Here is a 16204-nt window from a genome sequence, read left to right on the forward strand (position 1 = left end):
CTCTTGCAAGGACCGCCGCAGATCAGGAGAAACGGCCGACAAAACTACTCCCTCCCTAAGGATACCTGTGGGTTCAGAATTACCAGGAGAGTCCGGGTCAAAACTCCTAGAAAGGGCATCTGCCTTAACATTCTTAGAACCCGGTATGTATGACACCACAAAATTAAAGCGAGAAAAAAATAAAGACCAGCGCGCCTGTCTAGGATTCAGGCGTCTGGCAGTCTCAAGATAAATCAAATTTTTGTGGTCAGTCAATACCACCACCTGATGCCTAGCCCCCTCGAGCCAATGGCGCCACTCCTCAAACGCCCACTTCATGGCCAAAAGCTCCCGATTCCCAACATCATAATTCCGCTCTGCGGGCGAAAATTTACGAGAAAAGAAGGCACAAGGCCTAATGACGGAGCAGTCGGAACCTTTCTGCGACAACACTGCCCCAGCTCCGATCTCCGAAGCGTCAACCTCAACCTGAAAAGGCAGATTCACATCAGGCTGACGCAACACAGGGGCAGAGGCAAAACGGCGCTTAAGCTCCTGAAAGGCCTCTACAGCATGAGGGGACCAATTAGCAACATCAGCGCCTTGTCTGGTCAAATCAGTCAGTGGTTTAACGACATCCGAAAAACCAGCAATAAATCGGCGGTAAAAGTTGGCAAAGCCCAAAAATCTCTGAAGACCCTTAAGAGAGGAGGGCTGAGTCCAGTCACAAATAGCTTGCACCTTGACGGGATCCATCTCAATGGAAGAGGGAGAAAAAATATACCCCAAAAAGGAAATTTTCTGGACCCCAAAAACGCACTTAGACCCCTTCACACATAAAGAATTAGACCGCAGAACCTGAAAAACTCTCCTGACCTGCTGGACATGAGAGTCCCAGTCATCAGAAAAAATCAGAATATCATCCAGATATATTATCATAAATTTATCCAGAAAATCGCGGAAAATATCATGCATAAAAGACTGGAAAACTGAAGGGGCATTAGAAAGACCAAAAGGCATGACCAAATACTCAAAGTGGCCCTCGGGCGTATTAAATGCGGTCTTCCACTCATCCCCCTGCCTGATCCGCACCAAATTATACGCCCCACGAAGATCAATTTTAGAGAACCACTTAGCACCCTCTATACGAGCAAACAAATCAGTAAGCAATGGCAATGGGTATTGATACTTAACAGTGATCTTATTCAGAAGCCGATAATCAATACATGGTCTCAAAGAGCCGTCTTTTTTTGAGACAAAGAAAAACCCAGCTCCCAAGGGAGAAGAAGATGGACGAATATGTCCCTTTTCCAAAGACTCCTTTATATATTCCCGCATAGCAGCATGTTCCGGCACAGACAAATTAAACAAACGACCCTTTGGATATTTACAACCCGGTATCAAATCTATGGCACAATCGCACTCACGGTGCGGAGGTAACGACCCAAGCTTGGGTTCGTCAAAGACGTCTTGATAATCAGAGAGGAACTCAGGGACTTCAGAGGGAATGGACGACGAAATAGAAACCAAAGGTACGTCCCCATGAATACCCTTACATCCCCAGCTCAACACAGACATTGCTCTCCAGTCCAAGACTGGGTTGTGAGACTGCAACCATGGCAATCCCAGTACCAAATCGTCATGTAAATTATACAGCACCAGGAAACGAATAATCTCCTGGTGATCCGGATTGATACGCATGGTTACTTGTGTCCAGTATTGTGGTTTATTATTAGCCAATGGGGTGGAGTCAATCCCCTTCAGAGGAATAAGAGTCTCCAAAGGCTCTAAATCAAAACCACAACGATTGGCAAAGGACCAATCCATAAGACTCAGGGCGGCGCCAGAGTCAACATAGGCGTCCGTGGCAATGGATGACAAAGAGCAAATCAGGGTTACAGACAAAATAAACTTAGACTGAATGGTGCCAATGGAAACAGACTTATCAAGCTTCTTTGTACGCCTAGAGCATGCTGATATAACATGAGTAGAATCCCCACAATAGAAACACAATCCATTCTTCCGTCTAAAATTCTGTCGCTCGCTCCTGGACAGAATTCTATCACACTGCATACTTTCTGGCGTCTTTTCCATAGACACCGCCAGATGGTGCACCGGTTTGCGCTCCCGCAGACGCCTATCAATCTGAATAGCCATTGTCATGGACTCATTCAGACCTGCAGGCAAAGGGAACCCCACCATAACATCCTTAACGGCATCAGAGAGACCTTCTCTGAAAGTTGCCGCCAAGGCGCACTCATTCCACTGAGTAAGCACAGACCATTTACGGAATTTTTGGCAGAAAACTTCAGCTTCGTCTTGCCCCTGAGATAGTGCCATCAAAGTTTTTTCTGCCTGAAGTTCCAAATGAGGTTCCTCATAAAGCAAGCCCAAGGCCAGAAAAAACGCATCCACATCGCGTAACGCAGGATCCCCTGCTGGCAATGAGAAGGCCCAATCTTGAGGGTCACCCCTGAGCAAGGAAATCACAATCCTAACCTGCTGAGCAGGGTCTCCAGCTGAACGAGACTTCAGGGACAAATAAAGCTTACAATTATTTCGGAAATTCTGGAAGCTAGCTCTATTCCCTGTGAAGAACTCCGGCAAAGGAATTCTCGGCTCAGATACCGGAGCATGTACCACAAAATCTTGTAAATTTTGTACTTTCGTGATGAGATTATTCAAACCCGCAGTTACACTCTGGAGATCCATTATTGTCAGGTGCACACAGAGCATACAGAGATTAGGAGGAGAGAGAGAAAAAAGACTGCAGCAAGGCAGACTGGAGGAAAAAAAAAAAAAAAAAAAAAAAAAAAAAAAATTCCAGCAGACTTCTTATAACTCTCCTTTCTCAACCTGGGTCTTTAACACTTTATGGGCCGGTCAAACTGTCATGATCTCTGCAGGCAGAGATCATAGCAAGCCTATAGAGGGACAAGCTCTCGGAAGATGGAACTATACTGACCATGAACTAAGCCTGCCGCGCAACTAGAAATAGCCAGGTAGCATTTCCTATTTATCGCTAGATGCCCAGCTCTGGCCTAAGACCTAAATAGCTAGCAGAGGGAAATATAAGACCTGGCTCACCTCTAGAGAAATATTCCAAAGAAGACAGTAGCCCCCCACATATAATGACGGTGAGTTCAGATGAAACAACAAACGCAGCAGGAAAATAGTCTTAGCAAATTTGAGGTCCGCTTACTAGATAGCAGAAGACAGATAGTATACTTTCATGGTCAGCAGAAAAACACTAACAAAACACCATCCAGAGATTACCTTAAACTCTGGCATTAACTCATAACGCCAGAGTAGCAATCCCTGATCAACGAGAGCTTTCCAGACACAGTAACAAAACTTCAGCTGTGAACTGGAACAAATAGGCAAAACAAAACATGGACAAAAGTCCAACTTATCTAGTAGTTGTCTAGAAGCAGGAACAAGCACTGAGAGGCATCAGATAACATTGTTGACCGGCAAGAAACCACCAGAGAAATGAGCTTAAATAGCGACACCCACTACTGATGGAACCAGGTGAAACAGGAAAGAGGATGACAAGTCCAATTCCACAAGCGGCCACCGGGGGAGCCCAGAATCCAAATTCACAACACTCAGCTTTATTTAGTTGAGGACAACACCAGGGAGGGGCAGAAGCCGTTAGTAGGCCCTAACCACCTTTTTTTTTTTTAAAACCACATAATGAGAGCCGGAAGGTTGAAGCTCAGCTTTATTTAGTTGAGGACAACACCAGGGAGGGGCAGAAGCCGTTAGTAGGCCCTAACCACCATTTTTTTTTTTAAAACCACATAATGAGAGCCGGAAGGTTGAAGCTCAGCTTTATTTAGTTGAGGACAACACCAGGGAGGGGCAGAAGCCGTTAGTAGGCCCTAACCACCTTTTTTTTTTTTAAAACCACATAATGAGAGCCGGAAGGTTGAAGCTCAGCTTTATTTAGTTGAGGACAACACCAGGGAGGGGCAGAAGCCGTTAGTAGGCCCTAACCACCTTTTTTTTTTTTAAAACCACATAATGAGAGCCGGAAGGTTGAAGCTCAGCTTTATTTAGTTGAGGACAACACCAGGGAGGGGCAGAAGCCGTTAGTAGGCCCTAACCACCTTTTTTTTTTTTAAAACCACATAATGAGAGCCGGAAGGTTGAAGCTCAGCTTTATTTAGTTGAGGACAACACCAGGGAGGGGCAGAAGCCGTTAGTAGGCCCTAACCACCTTTTTTTTTTTTAAAACCACATAATGAGAGCCGGAAGGTTGAAGCTCAGCTTTATTTAGTTGAGGACAACACCAGGGAGGGGCACACAGACAGACTCCTTTAGTAGGCCTGAAAAGCCTATTGCATTTTTCAAAATGGTAATTTGGAGCAGAAGGTTGAAGCTCAGCTTTATTTAGTTGAGGGCAACACCAGGGAGGGGCAGAAGCCGTTAGTAGGCCCTAACCAAAGTTGAAGGCCAAATGCAGTTTAATTTCTGATACTATAGGCCGAAAGCCAGAAGGTGGAAGTTCCGATTTAGACAGTGGAGCACAATTTGAATTAGGGACTGCAGACAGACTTAGTAGGCTGTCCCCTGTGGACCATGCATCCACCACATTAACCCATTGCGCCGTAATGGACACGTAATCTTCCGTGGCCATGCCTACAGGTCCATGCGTCTGTTGTCAGGTGCACCTTTGTACTCACAGATTGCCAGAGTGCATGGACAATGCGGTCTTCTACATGCTGGTGGAGGGTTGGGATGGCTTTTCTCGCAAAAGAAGTGTCGACTGGTTAGCTTGTAGCGTGGTACAGCGTAGTCCATCATGGCCTTATTAATAGTAAATAAAATATATAACTAGGCTCTATGAACTTTTAAATAGGTTCCAGGGGTACACGGGCAGCATTGGTGTGGTCAGTGGAGGAGTATTGCAAGTAGGGGCTGCAGACAGGCTATCAAAGGCCTAAAATAACAAACAGTAGGCAGTCATGGCAGTTTTACATCGGTTACATGGATACACAGGCAGGCACTCCAGGCAGCATTGTGGTCAGTGGAGGAGTATTGCAAGTAGGGGCCGCAGACAGGCTATCAAAGGCCTAAAATAACAAACAATAGGCTCATTGCAGTTTTACAGCGGTTACATGGATAGACGGGCAGGCAGCTTGGTGGTGGTGAGTGGAGGAGTATTTAAAGTAGGGACCGCAGACAGGCTTCAAAGGCCTAACATAAGAAAATGGGCTGGCTGTAGGCACTTTATAATTGGTTCCAGGGGTACACGGGCAGCAGTGGTCTGGTCAGTGGAGGAGTATTTAAAGTAGGGACCGCAGACAGGCTTCAAAGGCCTAACATAAGAAAATGGGCTGGCTGTAGGCACTTTATAATTGGTTCCAGGGGTACACGGGCAGCAGTGGTCTGGTCAGTGGAGGAGTATTTAAAGTAGGGACCGCAGACAGGCTATCAAAGGCCTAACATAACAAACAATAGGCTCATGATGGCAGTTTCACAGCGGTTACATGGATACACGGGCAGGCAGCTTGGTGGTGAGTGGAGGAGTATTTAAAGTAGGGACCGCAGACAGGCTATCAAAGGCCTAAAATAACAAACAATAGGCTCATGGCAGTTTCACAGCGGTTACATGGATACACGGGCAGGCAGCTTGGTGGTGGTGAGTGGAGGAGTATTTAAAGTAGGGACCGCAGACAGGCTTCAAAGGCCTAACATAAGAAAATGGGCTGGCTGTAGGCACTTTATAATTGGTTCCAGGGGTACACGGGCAGCAGTGGTCTGGTCAGTGGAGGAGTATTTAAAGTAGGGACCGCAGACAGGCTTCAAAGGCCTAACATAAGAAAATGGGCTGGCTGTAGGCACTTTATAATTGGTTCCAGGGGTACACGGGCAGCAGTGGTCTGGTCAGTGGAGGAGTATTTAAAGTAGGGACCGCAGACAGGCTATCAAAGGCCTAACATAACAAACAATAGGCTCATGGCAGTTTCACAGCGGTTACATGGATACACGGGCAGGCAGCTTGGTGGTGAGTGGAGGAGTATTTAAAGTAGGGACCGCACACAGGCTATCAAAGGCCTAAAATAACAAACAATAGGCTCATGGCAGTTTCACAGCGGTTACATGGATACACGGGCAGGCAGCTTGGTGGTGAGTGGAGGAGTATTTAAAGTAGGGACCGCACACAGGCTATCAAAGGCCTAAAATAACAAACAATAGGCTCATGGCAGTTTTACAGCGGTTACATGGATACACGGGCAGGCAGCTTGGTGGTGGTGAGTGGAGGAGTATTTAAAGTAGGGACCGCAGACAGGCTTCAAAGGCCTAACATAAGAAAATGGGCTGGCTGTAGGCACTTTATAATTGGTTCCAGGGGTACACGGGCAGCAGTGGTCTGGTCAGTGGAGGAGTATTTAAAGTAGGGACCGCAGACAGGCTATCAAAGGCCTAAAATAACAAACAATAGGCTCATGGCAGTTTTACAGCGGTTACATGGATACACAGGCAGCTTGGTGGTGAGTGGAGGAGTATTTAAAGTAGGGACCGCAGACAGGCTATCAAAGGCCTAAAATAACAAACAATAGGCTCATGGCAGTTTCACAGCGGTTACATGGATACACGGGCAGGCAGCTTGGTGGTGGTGAGTGGAGGAGTATTTAAAGTAGGGACCGCAGAAAGGCTTCAAAGGCCTAACATAAGAAAATGGGCTGGCTGTAGGCACTTTATAATTGGTTCCAGGGGTACACGGGCAGCAGTGGTCTGGTCAGTGGAGGAGTATTTAAAGTAGGGACCGCAGACAGGCTTCAAAGGCCTAACATAAGAAAATGGGCTGGCTGTAGGCACTTTATAATTGGTTCCAGGGGTACACGGGCAGCAGTGGTCTGGTCAGTGGAGGAGTATTTAAAGTAGGGACCGCAGACAGGCTATCAAAGGCCTAACATAACAAACAATAGGCTCATGGCAGTTTCACAGCGGTTACATGGATACACGGGCAGGCAGCTTGGTGGTGAGTGGAGGAGTATTTAAAGTAGGGACCGCAGACAGGCTATCAAAGGCCTAAAATAACAAACAATAGGCTCATGGCAGTTTCACAGCGGTTACATGGATACACGGGCAGGCAGCTTGGTGGTGGTGAGTGGAGGAGTATTTAAAGTAGGGACCGCAGACAGGCTTCAAAGGCCTAACATAAGAAAATGGGCTGGCTGTAGGCACTTTATAATTGGTTCCAGGGGTACACGGGCAGCAGTGGTCTGGTCAGTGGAGGAGTATTTAAAGTAGGGACCGCAGACAGGCTTCAAAGGCCTAACATAAGAAAATGGGCTGGCTGTAGGCACTTTATAATTGGTTCCAGGGGTACACGGGCAGCAGTGGTCTGGTCAGTGGAGGAGTATTTAAAGTAGGGACCGCAGACAGGCTATCAAAGGCCTAACATAACAAACAATAGGCTCATGGCAGTTTCACAGCGGTTACATGGATACACGGGCAGGCAGCTTGGTGGTGAGTGGAGGAGTATTTAAAGTAGGGACCGCACACAGGCTATCAAAGGCCTAAAATAACAAACAATAGGCTCATGGCAGTTTCACAGCGGTTACATGGATACACGGGCAGGCAGCTTGGTGGTGAGTGGAGGAGTATTTAAAGTAGGGACCGCACACAGGCTATCAAAGGCCTAAAATAACAAACAATAGGCTCATGGCAGTTTTACAGCGGTTACATGGATACACAGGCAGCTTGGTGGTGAGTGGAGGAGTATTTAAAGTAGGGACCGCAGACAGGCTATCAAAGGCCTAAAATAACAAACAATAGGCTCATGGCAGTTTCACAGCGGTTACATGGATACACGGGCAGGCAGCTTGGTGGTGGTGAGTGGAGGAGTATTTAAAGTAGGGACCGCAGAAAGGCTTCAAAGGCCTAACATAAGAAAATGGGCTGGCTGTAGGCACTTTATAATTGGTTCCAGGGGTACACGGGCAGCAGTGGTCTGGTCAGTGGAGGAGTATTTAAAGTAGGGACCGCAGACAGGCTTCAAAGGCCTAACATAAGAAAATGGGCTGGCTGTAGGCACTTTATAATTGGTTCCAGGGGTACACGGGCAGCAGTGGTCTGGTCAGTGGAGGAGTATTTAAAGTAGGGACCGCAGACAGGCTATCAAAGGCCTAACATAACAAACAATAGGCTCATGGCAGTTTCACAGCGGTTACATGGATACACGGGCAGGCAGCTTGGTGGTGAGTGGAGGAGTATTTAAAGTAGGGACCGCAGACAGGCTATCAAAGGCCTAAAATAACAAACAATAGGCTCATGGCAGTTTCACAGCGGTTACATGGATACACGGGCAGGCAGCTTGGTGGTGGTGAGTGGAGGAGTATTTAAAGTAGGGACCGCAGACAGGCTTCAAAGGCCTAACATAAGAAAATGGGCTGGCTGTAGGCACTTTATAATTGGTTCCAGGGGTACACGGGCAGCAGTGGTCTGGTCAGTGGAGGAGTATTTAAAGTAGGGACCGCAGACAGGCTTCAAAGGCCTAACATAAGAAAATGGGCTGGCTGTAGGCACTTTATAATTGGTTCCAGGGGTACACGGGCAGCAGTGGTCTGGTCAGTGGAGGAGTATTTAAAGTAGGGACCGCAGACAGGCTATCAAAGGCCTAACATAACAAACAATAGGCTCATGGCAGTTTCACAGCGGTTACATGGATACACGGGCAGGCAGCTTGGTGGTGAGTGGAGGAGTATTTAAAGTAGGGACCGCACACAGGCTATCAAAGGCCTAAAATAACAAACAATAGGCTCATGGCAGTTTCACAGCGGTTACATGGATACACGGGCAGGCAGCTTGGTGGTGAGTGGAGGAGTATTTAAAGTAGGGACCGCACACAGGCTATCAAAGGCCTAAAATAACAAACAATAGGCTCATGGCAGTTTTACAGCGGTTACATGGATACACAGGCAGCTTGGTGGTGAGTGGAGGAGTATTTAAAGTAGGGACCGCAGACAGGCTATCAAAGGCCTAAAATAACAAACAATAGGCTCATGGCAGTTTCACAGCGGTTACATGGATACACGGGCAGGCAGCTTGGTGGTGGTGAGTGGAGGAGTATTTAAAGTAGGGACCGCAGAAAGGCTTCAAAGGCCTAACATAAGAAAATGGGCTGGCTGTAGGCACTTTATAATTGGTTCCAGGGGTACACGGGCAGCAGTGGTCTGGTCAGTGGAGGAGTATTTAAAGTAGGGACCGCAGACAGGCTTCAAAGGCCTAACATAAGAAAATGGGCTGGCTGTAGGCACTTTATAATTGGTTCCAGGGGTACACGGGCAGCAGTGGTCTGGTCAGTGGAGGAGTATTTAAAGTAGGGACCGCAGACAGGCTATCAAAGGCCTAACATAACAAACAATAGGCTCATGGCAGTTTCACAGCGGTTACATGGATACACGGGCAGGCAGCTTGGTGGTCAGTGGAGGAGTATTTAAAGTAGGGACCGCAGACAGGCTATCAAAGGCCTAAAATAACAAACAATAGGCTCATGGCAGTTTTACAGCGGTTACATGGATACACAGGCAGCTTGGTGGTGAGTGGAGGAGTAGTGCAAGGAGTGTCTGTCCCAGTACTCCCAAAATATAAATAGATGTTAATGTCTCGCAAAACAACCAAAACAAAAAAAAAAGGTGGCATACTTAGGTACAGGGGTGGGCTCATCTACTGAGTTTCTGACATTGTAATTTGGCAGTAACTATTTAATGGTGCCAATATAGGACACAGACACAGACTACTTTAAGTTGCATCATAGATGTCTACAAATTTGTATTGTCAGTGCCAGACATTGAATGATGTCAGCGAATAGACTAAAGATTGGTGGAGCTGTGCGACATAATTTTGCACGTGGTAGAGCACATTTTGAGCTGGGGTAGGGGGGAACTCTCTTGAGGCCGGTGGGACCGCCCCAGGGCCCCTCATGTTACAACGGTGTGTCTGACGTTGGGTGCGCACCACCACCGCCAGAGACACTACATTGTACTATGAGGGACCCAGTAGCAATGCCGTCAACCAAAAGCGAGCACACCCACCTCTTCAGACAAACAGCAGTCTCACGGGTGCTTGCGCCAAGTCGCGATACCACGGCCCCGTGTGGGGAGTTTTGCCATTTAGGGAGGTGTAAACATGTCGTATGCTGTACAATCAGCTGCAGCAAATTAGACATTAGAAAAGTAATTCACAGGCAAGAGCTTTTCATAGGAAAGCTAGGTGTCGGCCGGGCAAGGTGGGGCAAAAGATTTCGAAATCCAGTTGTGGTTCATTTTAATGAATGTTAGATCGTCAACATTTTGGGTAGCCAGACGAGTCCTTTTTTCGGTTAATATTGAACCTGCAGCACTGAATACTCTTTCTGATAGGACACTTGCTGCCGGGCAAGCAAGCTCCTGCAATGCATATTCTGCCAATTCTGGCCAGGTGTCTAATTTGGAGGCCCAGTAATCAAATGGGAATGACGGTTGAGGGAGAACATCGATAAGGGATGAAAAATAGTTAGTAACCATACTGGACAAATGTTGTCTCCTGTCACTTTCAATTGATGCAGCAGTACCTGTCCTGTCTGCGGTCATAGCAAAATCACTCCACAACCTGGTCAGAAAACCCCTCTGTCCAACGCCACTTCTGATGTGTGCACCCCTAACACTCCTAGTCTGCTGCCCCCTGGAGCTTGTGTGAGAACGATCACGTGCGCTGTGTGCTGGGAATGCCTGAAGCAAACGGTCAACAAGAGTTGATTGTTTGGTTGCTAATATTAGTTCCAAGTTCTCATGTGGCATAATATTTTGCAATTTGCCTTTATAGCGTGGATCAAGGAGGCAGGCCAACCAGTAATCGTCATCGTTCATCATTTTCGTAATGCGTGTGTCCCTTTTTAGGATACGTAAGGCATAATCCGCCATGTGGGCCAAAGTTCCAGTTGTCAAATCTCCGGTTGTGATTGGTTGAGGGGCAGTTGCAGGCAAATCTACGTCACTTGTGTCCCTCAAAAAACCAGAACCCGGCCGTGACACGCAACCAATTTCCTGTGCCCCCGGGAAAGGTTCGGCATTAAAAATATACTCATCCCCATCATCCTCCTCGTCCTCCACCTCCTCTTCGCCCGCTACCTCGTCCTGTACACTGCCCTGACCAGACAATGGCTGACTGTCATCAAGGCTTCCCTCTTCCTCTGGTGCAGACGCCTGCTCCTTTATGTGCGTCAAACTTTGCATCAGCAGACGCATTAGGGGGATGCTCATGCTTATTACGGCGTTGTCTGCACTAACCAGCCGTGTGCATTCCTCAAAACACTGAAGGACTTGACACATGTCTTGTATCTTCGACCACTGCACACCTGACAACTCCATGTCTGCCATCCTACTGCCTGCCCGTGTATCCTCCCACAAATAAATAACAGCACGCCTCTGTTCGCACAGTCTCTGAAGCATGTGCAGTGTTGAGTTCCACCTTGTTGCAACGTCTATGATTAGGCGATGCTGGGGAAGGTTCAAAGACCGCTGATAGGTCTGCATACGGCTGGCGTGTACAGGCGAACGTCGGATATGTGAGCAAAGTGCACGCACTTTGAGGAGCAGGTCGGAGAACCCAGGATAAGTTTTCAATAAGCACTGCACCACCAGGTTTAAGGTGTGAGCCAGGCAAGGAATGTGTTTCAGTTGGGAAAGGGAGATGGCAGCCATGAAATTCCTTCCGTTATCACTCACTACCTTGCCTGCCTCAAGATCTACTGTGCCCAGCCACGACTGCGTTTCTTGTTGCAAGAACTCGGACAGAACTTCCGCGGTGTGTCTGTTGTCGCCCAAACACTTCATAGCCAATACAGCCTGCTGACGCTTGGCAGTAGCTGGCCCATAATGGGACAACTGGTGTGCAACAGTGTCATCTGCCGATGGAGTGGTTGGCCGACTGCGTTCTGTGGAAGAGCTGTAGCTTCTGCAGGAGGACGAGGAGGAGGAGGAGGGGGTGCGAACGCCTACAGCCAACTGTTTCCTAGACCGTGGGCTAGGCACAACTGTCCCTAAATTGATGTCGCCTGTGGACCCTGCATCCACCACATTCACCCAGTGTGCCGTGATGGACACATAACGTCCCTGGCCATGCCTACTGGTCCATGCATCTGTAGTCAGGTGCACCTTTGTACTCACAGATTGCCTAAGTGCATGGACGATGCGCTGTTTAACATGCTGGTGCAGGGCTGGGATGGCTTTTCTGGAAAAAAAGTGTCGACTAGGTAGCTCGTATCGTGGTTCAGCGTACTCCATCAGGGCTTTAAAAGCTTCGCTTTCAACTAAACGGTAGGGCATCATCTCTAACGAGATTAGTCTAGCTATGTGGGCGTTAAAACCCTGTGTACGCGGATGCGAGGATAAGTACTTCCTTTTTCTAACCAGAGTCTCATGTAGGGTGAGCTGGACTGGAGAGCAGGAGATCGTGGAACTTTCGGGTGTGCCGGTGTACATGGCAGACTGAGAGACGGTTGGAGACGGTATTGTTTCCGCCGGTGCCCTAGATGCAATATTTCCTCCTACTAAACTGGTGATTCCCTGACCCTGACTGCTTTTGGCTGGCAAAGAAACCTGCACAGATACTGCCGGTGGTGCGGAAAATGGTGGCCTTACAGTGACGGAAGGGATGTTGCGTTGCTGACTAGCTTCATTGGCCGAGGGTGCTACAACCTTAAGGGACGTTTGGTAGTTAGTCCAGGCTTGAAAATGCATGGTGGTTAAGTGTCTATGCATGCAACTAGTATTTAGACTTTTCAGACTCTGACCTCTGCTTAAGCTAGTTGAACATTTTTGACAGATGACTTTGCGCTGATCAGTTGGATGTTGTTTAAAAAAATGCCAGACTGCACTCTTCCTAGACTCGGATCCCTTTTCAGGGATTGCAGACTGAGCTTTAACCGGATGGCCACGCTGTCCTCCAACAGGTTTTGGCTTTGACACGCGTTTTGGGCCAGATACGGGCCCGGCAGATGGAACCTGTTGCGATGTTGATGCCTGCTGCGGCCCCTCCTCCACCTCCGCTTCTGAACTACTGCCGCCTGCACCCTGTTCCCCCAATGGCTGCCAATCGGGGTCAATAACTGGGTCATCTATTACCTCCTCTTCGAGCTCGTGTGCAACTTCGTCTGTGTCACTGTGTCGGTCGGTGGTATAGCGTTCGTGGCGGGGCAACATAGTCTCATCAGGGTCTGATTGTGGATCTGTACCCTGAGAGGGCAATGTGGTGGTCTGAGTCAAAGGAGCAGCATAGTACTCTGGCTGTGGCTGTGCATCAGTGCACTCCATGTCAGAATCTACTTGTAATGGGCATGGCCTGTTAAATGTTTCACTTTCTAAGCCAGGGACGGTATGTGTAAAGAGCTCCATGGAGTGACCCGTTGTGTCGCCTGCTGCATCCTTCTCTCTTGTTGTAGTTTTTGCTGAGGAGGACAAGGAAGCGACTTGTCCCTGACCGTGAACATCCACAAGCGACGCGCTGCTTTTACATTTACCAGTTTCGGAAGAGGAGGCAAAAGAGCTAGAGGCTGAGTCTGCAATGTAAGCCAAAACTTGCTGTTGCTGCTCAGCCTTTAAAAGCGGTTTTCCTACTCCCAGAAAAGAGAGCGTTCGAGGCCTTGTGTAGCCTGACGACGAAACTGGCTCCACAGCTCCAGACTTAGGTGGAATATTTTTATCCCCACGACCACCTGATGCTCCACTACCACTACCATCATTACCAGCTGACAATGAACGCCCACGACGACCTCTTGCACCAGACTTCCTCATTGTTTAAAAATCGTAACCAAACTAACTTTATTTGTTGCTGTCAAACAACTTACACGGTGAGCTATAACTTCAGTATGATTTCAATATCCCTTAACAGGTTGGTGAGACCACAAGGAAAATCAGGCACAATGTTACACACTCTGTTTTCTGTGACACCAAATCACAGAGATGACACACACGCAGGACTGTCACTCAAGCACTAATGTCAATATTAATCTCCCACCTAATTTATTTTTTTTTTTTTCTCTGTGAGACTTTAGAAACCAAATAATATTTAAAAAAAAAACAAAAAAACAAGGCTTTCTATGGCCCACTGAATGAGAGATGGCACGCACAGGAGTGGCACACAAGCCCTGACTGAGGCCAATATTTTTCTCCCACTGATTGATGTAGTGTTTTTGTGTTGAGGTTGATTTTAAAACACAAATGAAGGAAAAAAATAAAAAGGCTTTCTATGGCCCACAATTAGAGAGAGAGGTGGCACACCCAGGAGTCAAGACTGGCACACAAGCTGAAATGGCAATATTACTCTCCCACTGTTTTTTTATGTATTTTTTTTTTATTTTCAGGGAGACTTTAGAAACCAAATAATATTTAAAAAAAAAAAAAAAAACAAGGCTTTCTATGGCCCACTGAATGAGAGGGACAGAGGTGGCACACCCAGGAGTCAAGACTGGCACACAAGCTGAAATGGCAATATTACTCTCCCACTGTTTTTTTATGTATTTTTTTTTTTTATTTTCAGGGAGACTTTAGAAACCAAATAATATTAAAAAAACCAAAAAATAAATAGGCTTTCTATGGCCCACTGAATGAAAGGGAGAGAGGTGGCACACCCAGGAGTCAAGACTGGCACACAAGCTGAAAGGGCAATATTACTCTCCCACTGTTTTTTTATGTATTTTTTTTTTTTATTTTCAGGGAGACTTTAGAAACCAAATAATATTAAAAAAACCAAAAAATAAATAGGCTTTCTATGGCCCACAATTAGAGAGAGAGGTGGCACACCCAGGAGTCAAGACTGGCACACAAGCTGAAATGGCAATATTACTCTCCCACTGTTTTTTTATGTTTTTTTTTTTTATTTTCAGGGAGACTTTAGAAACCAAATAATATTAAAAAAAAACAAAAAAACAAGGCTTTCTATGGCCCACTGAATGAGAGGGAGAGAGGTGGCACACCCAGGAGTCAAGACTGGCACACAAGCTGAAATGGCAATATTACTCTCCCACTGTTTTTTTATGTATTTTTTTTTTTTATTTTCAGGGAGACTTTAGAAACCAAATAATATTAAAAAAACCAAAAAATAAATAGGCTTTCTATGGCCCACTGAATGAAAGGGAGAGAGGTGGCACACCCAGGAGTCAAGACTGGCACACAAGCTGAAAGGGCAATATTACTCTCCCACTGTTTTTTTATGTATTTTTTTTTTTTATTTTCAGGGAGACTTTAGAAACCAAATAATATTAAAAAAACCAAAAAATAAATAGGCTTTCTATGGCCCACTGAATGAAAGGGAGAGAGGTGGCACACCCAGGAGTCAAGACTGGCACACAAGCTGAAAGGGCAATATTACTCTCCCACTGTTTTTTTATGTATTTTTTTTTTTTATTTTCAGGGAGACTTTAGAAACCAAATAATATTAAAAAAACCAAAAAATAAATAGGCTTTCTATGGCCCACAATTAGAGAGAGAGGTGGCACACCCAGGAGTCAAGACTGGCACACAAGCTGAAATGGCAATATTACTCTCCCACTGTTTTTTTATGTTTTTTTTTTTTATTTTCAGGGAGACTTTAGAAACCAAATAATATTAAAAAAAAAACAAAAAAACAAGGCTTTCTATGGCCCACTGAATGAGAGGGAGAGAGGTGGCACACCCAGGAGTCAAGACTGGCACACAAGCTGAAATGGCAATATTACTCTCCCACTGTTTTTTTATGTATTTTTTTTTTTTATTTTCAGGGAGACTTTAGAAACCAAATAATATTAAAAAAACCAAAAAATAAATAGGCTTTCTATGGCCCACTGAATGAAAGGGAGAGAGGTGGCACACCCAGGAGTCAAGACTGGCACACAAGCTGAAAGGGCAATATTACTCTCCCACTGTTTTTTTATGTATTTTTTTTTTTTATTTTCAGGGAGACTTTAGAAACCAAATAATATTAAAAAAACCAAAAAATAAATAGGCTTTCTATGGCCCACAATTAGAGAGAGAGGTGGCACACCCAGGAGTCAAGACTGGCACACAAGCTGAAATGGCAATATTACTCTCCCACTGTTTTTTTATGTTTTTTTTTTTTATTTTCAGGGAGACTTTAGAAACCAAATAATATTAAAAAAAAAACAAAAAAACAAGGCTTTCTATGGCCCACTGAATGAGAGGGAGAGAGGTGGCACACCCAGGAGTCAAGACTGGCACACAAGCTGAAATGGCAA

Source organism: Ranitomeya variabilis, chromosome 2 (genome assembly GCF_051348905.1).
Source record: "Ranitomeya variabilis isolate aRanVar5 chromosome 2, aRanVar5.hap1, whole genome shotgun sequence".
NCBI lineage: Eukaryota > Metazoa > Chordata > Amphibia > Anura > Dendrobatidae > Ranitomeya > Ranitomeya variabilis.